The sequence below is a fragment of the Schistocerca gregaria genome, chromosome 4, assembly GCF_023897955.1.
Source record: "Schistocerca gregaria isolate iqSchGreg1 chromosome 4, iqSchGreg1.2, whole genome shotgun sequence".
Classification (NCBI taxonomy): domain Eukaryota; kingdom Metazoa; phylum Arthropoda; class Insecta; order Orthoptera; family Acrididae; genus Schistocerca; species Schistocerca gregaria.
The window spans coordinates 259,213,322-259,220,329 of NC_064923.1; the positions used below are offsets into that span (position 1 = coordinate 259,213,322).

General features: G+C 47.6%; 1 protein-coding gene across 2 annotated transcripts in view; it reads right to left on the bottom strand.

The window, feature by feature from the left end:
- Positions 1 to 5,409, bottom strand: part of LOC126267438 (adipocyte plasma membrane-associated protein Hemomucin-like) — a 250,578-nt gene extending 245,169 nt beyond the window's left edge. The window contains exon 1 of one of the 2 annotated variants that reach the window (XM_049972700.1): positions 5,184 to 5,409. The gene's annotated coding sequence lies outside the window, so the exon portion shown is untranslated. The remainder of the gene's footprint in view (positions 1 to 5,183) is intronic. The other variant, XM_049972703.1, reaches the window with a different exon arrangement.
- Between the last annotated feature and the right edge of the window lie 1,599 nt (positions 5,410 to 7,008).

Here is a 7,008-nt window from a genome sequence, read left to right on the forward strand (position 1 = left end):
ATACTCAAATTATTAAGACTAAAATTAGTATTCAATTGTGTAAACGAGAATGAAAAGAATATTTTAAATAAAGCAGATAACTTTTGAGGTTATTCTGATGTACATATTAACAGTAAAGTCAAAGACCTATTTGCTATGTTTTTGAATTTAGAACACTTGAAGACAAGGACTGAACGAAGAAAAATGACAAAACAAGTAAACAAAAATCAGGAGAGTTAAAACTATTTTCAAGTGAAGATTCCGATAGTCTTGTAAGATCAACACTATGTGCCATTAATGAAATTATTACTGTTTTATTATTGTTGTTGAAACTTCCTGGCAAATTAAAACTGTGTTCCCGACCGAGACTCGAACTCGGAACCTTTGCCTTTCGCGGCACGTGCTCTACCAACTGAGCTACCGAAGTACGACTCACGGCCGGTACTTACAGCTTTACTTCTGCCAGTACCTCGTCTCCTACATTCAAAACTTCACAGAAGCTCTCCCCGCGAAACTTGCAGAACTAGCACTCCTGAAAGAAAGGATATTGCGGAGACACGGCTTAGCCACAGCCTGGGGGATGTTTCCAGAATGAGATTTTCACTCTGCAGCGGAGTGTGCGCTGATATGAAACTTCCTGGCAGATTAAAACTGTGTGCCCGACCGAGACTTGAACTCGGGACCTTTGCCTTGCGCGGCAAGTGCTCTACCAAATGAGCTACCGAAGTACGACTCACGGCCGGTACTCACAGCTTTACTTCTGCCAGTACCTCGTCTCCTACATTCCAAACTTACAGAAGCTCTCCTGCGAAACTTGCAGAACTAGCACTCCTGAAAGAAAGGATATTGCGGAGACACGGCTTAGCCACAGCCTGGGGGATGTTTCCAGAATGAGATTTTCACTCTGCAGCGGAGTGTGCGCTGATATGAAACTTCCTGGCAGATTGAAACTGTGTGCCCGACCGAGACTCGAACTCGAGACCTTTGCCTTTCGCGGCAAGTGCTCTACCAACTGTGGCTAAGCCGTGTCTCCGTGTTTTAATCTGCCAGGAAGTTTCATATCAGCGCACACTCCGCTGCAGAGTGAAAATCTCATTCTGGATTATTAGTGTTGTCTGTTCATAAATGTATAAATTTTTCACTATTTGTAGCAATGATGAATATTTTTGAGTGTGGATTATGTATAAATAAATGTTGGTCCTAAACTGATTCATGCGTAGGGATCGATAGAAACCTAGTGTTACACCTTGGTTACACGTGTGCGTCGTGCGATTGTCCTTGCTCCATATGCACATATGCAAGTAGAGGCACATGTCTGCCAGTCTGATCTGGGAAGACTCCTGAGGCCCCTTCCGTACAGTTCAGAGGCATGCGCAACTTTGCTCCGGTGCATAGTGCTCCTTGTCTCTTCATTGAGAGCCTGCATGCACCTAGTGCGCACAGGAAGTCGCACACGTGTAAGCGAACCTTCAGGGAGTGAGGTCCCTCTGTGTATAGGACGTGGTTAGCGCCTCAAGTAAAGCGCATAAGGGCGTGTAGCGAGCGCAAGAGAGGTACAGACCGGTCAATCAGTCGCCAGACTGTAAACTGTCAGCATCTTGGAGTGGAAACGAGGGTAAATATTCAGAAATTTTATTGGACGCATAACCAGCTTACTGAAGTTTTGACTGTTCGTGAAATGGATGTTCCTTCTGCGATATTGCAGAAAGACTTCTCAGGATGTAGCCACTGTACATGACTGCTGGCAGCGGTGGTCACGAGATTGTACAGTCGTAAGAAGACCGGGCTCCCGACGGCCACTTTCACTACCGAGAAGGAAGACCATTGTGTTCGGCGAATGGCTGTGGTGCATCGTACTGCAGCAGCAGTTTGAACTGGAATCGCCACCATAGTGACAGAACAAGCTATTACAAATCTGTTACTTCAAGGAGAGCTCAGAGCCGCGGGCACTGTAGCGTGCATCCAATCACCCCAGACTGCAGTGGTATTAAGCGAGAGCTCATTGGAGTTGAGCTCTGTTGTGTTTTCTGGTGATAGCTGAATGTTCCTCGGTGCCAGTAATAGCCGTGTGTTGGTTAGGTGAAGGCCAGTCGAAGGCCTGCAACCAAGCTATCTGTGTGTCAGACCCACTGGACATACATCTGGAGTTATGGTCAGGGGTGTAATTCTTTATCTCACGCACCCTGACTGCAAATCTGTAGGTCAGTCTGGTGATCTGACCTGTCTTGCTGCCATTCATAAACTTCACTCCAGAAGCTATTTTCTAACAGGATAACGGTCACCCACATACCGCTGTTGTAACCCAACATGCTCTACTGTGTTGCCCTGGCCTGCTTGATCACCAGATCTGTCTCCAATCAAACACATATGGGACGTCATCGGACGACAACTCCAGCGTTATCCACAAGCACCATCAACCGGCCCTGTATTGACAGACCAATTGCAACAGACATGGAACTCCGTTCCACAAACTGACATCAGGCACCCGTACAATACAATACACAGACGTTTGCATGCTTGCATTCAACATTCTGGCTATGTAACAACAGGCTATGTAAGTACCAGCATTTCACCCTTTTAATGACTTATCTCGCGCTTCCACTGAACTATGATTCTGCATTGTTAATCAAGAACGTATGTTAGCTAGACAAATATATTCCAGAAATTTCATTGCTTTACATTAATTAATTTTTGACGTTGAAATTTTTTGTCGTCAGTGTATTTGCATTGGTATTTTATGTTCGCATATATGCTGTTATGCCTCTATTGCCCTGTAGATGCGCTTTTGTGGTTATACTGCAATCAGAAAATACAGATCTTGTGATTTTTTAAGTGCTCGTGTTAAAAATAACACTTTTTGTCTGTATACTTACAGGTTCTGTGCCTCTTTCATTTTGCAGAAATCCATACAGACGCAATTAGCAATGAAAGAGGCACAGTAACCTGTAAGTGTATAGGCAAAAACACTGTTCTCTAACTTTAGCACTTAAAAATTGCAGAATCAATATTTTCCGTTTGCAGTAAAACCACAAAGAGACGACTACAAGGCAAGAGAGGCAGAACAGCACGCACGCAAACACAATATAGATATCAATGTAAATATTTGTACGTGATAATGAGAATGTGTTCTCGAAACTCGTCGTTCTATATATGAAAAAATGTAACTGGGATAATTTTCTGTTACATAAAACAGGAATGACACATTTGCTAGCTTTCTAAAAACGTCGATGATGAGGAATGAAATCAAACATATTTCCACCGGCACATTATGGGCCTTGCACTCTAACGACGTCACAGGTACTTCCAACTTCCATATTACTGTAGTATCTTCGCCTAGCAATGAAAACTAGTGTTTCTTGTCAGAACATTACAATATGGAGAGTACCGCAATAGTGATGTAACGGAGGGCCTCTGCAATGTTGATATTGTGCGTATATTTCATATATCTAGAGTGTATATATTTTACGTCGACCAGATTAAAAATTTCCAGAAAATCACTGAATCAGAGGAGGCAGCAGACATGTACCTGATGACAAGCCTTTACATCTACATACTCCGCAAGCCACCATACGGTGCGTGGTGGACGGTATCCTGTACCAATACTAATGGTTTCCTTTTCTCTTCCACTCGCAAATAAAGTGAGGTGAAGACGACTATCTATATGCCTCTGAGCCCTAATTTCTCTGATATTATCTTCATGGTTCTTACACGGAACGTACGTTAGCGACATCAGAGTTGTTATGCAGCAGCCTCAAATGCCGGTTCTCTAAATTTTCTCAAAAGCGCTCCTCGAAAGGAACGTCGCTTTCCCTCCAGTGATTACCGAAGCATCTCACTAATACTTGCGTGTTGTTCGTACCTATCGGTAACAAAGTTAGCAGTTTGCCTTTGAATTGCTTCGATGTCTTCCTTTAATCCGACATGGTGCGGATCCCGAACACTCGAACAGTCCTCAGCAGTGTGTCACACAAGTGTCCTATACGCGGTCTCCTTTACAGATGAACCACACATTCCTAAAATTCTCCCAATAAACTGAAGTCGACCATTCGTCTTCTCTACTACAATCCTTGCACCGTCATTCAGTTTCGTACTGCTTTGCAACACTGCGCCTAGATATGTAATGGACGTGACTGTATAAAGCAACAAACTACGAATACCGTTTTCGAAAATAATGGGTTTATTTTCCCCATTCATCTGCAGTACGTTTTTCTATATTAGAACTAGCTGCCATTCATCACACCAGCCACAGCGTTTGTCTGAGTCATCTTGAATCCTACTACAGTCACTAAACGACGACACCTTCCCATATACCACAGTATACCATAGCGTCGTCTGTAAACAGCTGCATTCTGCCAGTTACCGTGCCCACGTTACACCGAAACGAGTTGTATGAAAATACAGCATTGGTCAGTGATCGTTGCGATGTACACTTTGTTGGCGTTTATAACACTCAAAAGAATTATTAGCAAACAATATTTGTTCAACAGATTCCTCTTTTCTTCTGGGTCAGCAGCTCGTGGTTGTGCGGTAGCGTTCTCGCTTCCCACGCCCGGGTTCCCGGGTTCGATTCCCGGCGTGGTCAGGGATTTTCTCTGCCTCGTGATGACTGGGTGTTGTGTGCTGTTCTTAGGTCAGTTCGGTTTAAGTAGTTCTAAGTTCTAGGGGACTGATGACCATAGATGTTAAGTCCCATAGTGGTCAGAGCCATTTTGTTCTGGTTGAAATGGCTCTGAGCACTATGGGACTCAACTTCTACGGTCACCAGTCCCCTAGAACTTAGAACTACTTAAACCTAACTAACCCAAGGACATCACACACATCCATGCCCGAGGCAGGATGCGAACCTGCGACGGTAGCGGTCGCGCGGTTCCAGACTGAAGCGCCTAGAACCGCTCGGCCACACTTGCCGGCTTCTTCTGATGGTATCAGCCGTAAACCCCCTCTCTGTAAGGCAACTGTTACGCTAATCTACACAGATTTCCTTGTAGTAAACTGTGCACACGGAAATTATTAAGTGCAGAGACATTTCGCATGATGATTTCTTTAGAGGCACCGAAGTAAAAATTCAGCATTGCATCTCCTTTCTTTGTAGTTGGAGCGCTGTAGAGACACGGGACAAGACAATTTCAGCTTACGCTGGCTGACTCTCGTTGTGGGCAGCAGTAGCAGCAGCAGCAGCAGCAGTAGTAGCTGTGCAGACTCACCGGCCCGTCGCGGTCGGCGTCCACGATGTGACTGCGGGCCTCGGAGGCGGTGTCCGGCTGCCGGCGAGCACCTGCCCAGGGGCCCCACTCGTCCCTACACCGGCCGGCCAACCTGTTCGCCAGAACGCGCCGGTAGCAGCGGCGGCGCGTGCAGAAAAGGTGCGTTTACGCTACGCGCGACTCGCATCGCGAAACAGTCGAGGGCGCAGCTGTTTCGCGAGACTGCGACCTCGGTCTTTCATTCACGCAGACCGACAGATTACGCGAAGCGGGCTCGAAAATGGTGAGCTGCCAGTTTGGGCAAGGAAAACCGCCGCGGCGCACTCTGTCATGTCTCCGACTGCTGCACCCGCATTAGCCCTCATAACAATGCTATATATGAAAAAGATAAAAAGAAAAACAAAATACACTACTGGCCATTAAAATTGCTACACCAAGAAGAAATGCAGATGATGAAAGGGTATTCATTACACAAATATATTATACACTCCTAGAAATTGAAATAAGAACACCGTGAATTCATTGTCCCAGGAAAGGGAAACTTTATTGACACATTCCTGGGGTCAGATACATCACATGATCACACTGACAGACCCATAGGCACATAGACACAGGCAACAGAGCATGCACAATGTCGGCACTAGTACAGTGTATATCCACCTTTCGCAGCAATGCAGGCTGCTATTCTCCCATGGAGACGATCGTAGAGATGCTGGATATAGTCCTGTGGAACGGCTTGCCATGCCATTTCCACCTGGCAACTCAGTTGGACCAGCGTTCGTGCTGGACGTGCAGACCGCGTGAGACGACGCTTCATCCAGTCCCAAACATGCTCAATGGGGGACAGATCCGGAGATCTTGCTGGCCAGGGTAGTTGACTTACACCTTCTAGAGCACGTTGGGTGACACGGGATACATGCGGACGTGCATTGTTCTGTTGGAACAGCAAGTTCTCTTGCCGGTCTAGGAATGGTAGAACGATGGGTTCGATGACGGTTTGGATGTACCGTGCACTATTCAGTGTCCCCTCGACGATCACAAGAGGTGTACGGCCAGTGTAGGAGATCGCTCCCCACACCATGATGCCGGGTGTTGGCCCTGTGTGCCTCGGTCGTATGCAGTCCTGATTGTGGCGCTCACCTGCACGGCGCCAAACACGCATACGACCATCATTGGCACCAAGGCAGAAGCGACTCTCATCGCTGAAGACGACACGTCTCCATTCGTCCCCCCATTCACGCCTGTCGCGACACCACTGGAGGCGGGCTGCACGATGTTGGGGCGTGAGCGGAAGACGGCCTAACGGTGTGCGGGACCGTAGCCCAGCTTCATGGAGACGGTTGCGAATGGTCCTCACCGATACCCCAGGAGCAACAGTGTCCCTAATTTGCTGGGAAGTGGCGGTGCGGTCCCCTACGGCACTGCGTAGGATCCTACGGTCTTGGCGTGCATCCGTGCATCGCTGCGGTCCGGTCCCAGGTCGACGGGCACGTGCACCTTCCGCCGACCACTGGCGACAACATCGATGTACTGTGGAGACCTCACGCCCCACGTGTTGAGCAATTCGGCGGTACGTCCACCCGGCCTCCCGTATGCCCACTATACGCCCTCGCTCAAAGTCCGTCAACTGCACATACGGTTCACGTCCACGCTGTCGCGGCATGCTACCAATGTTAAAGACTGCGATGGAGCTCCGTATGCCACGGCAAACTGGCTGACGCTGACGGCGGCGGTGCACAAATGCTGCGCAGCTAGCGCCATTCGACGGCCAACACCACGGTTCCTGGTGTGTCCGCTGTGCCGTGCGTGTGATCATTGCCTGTAC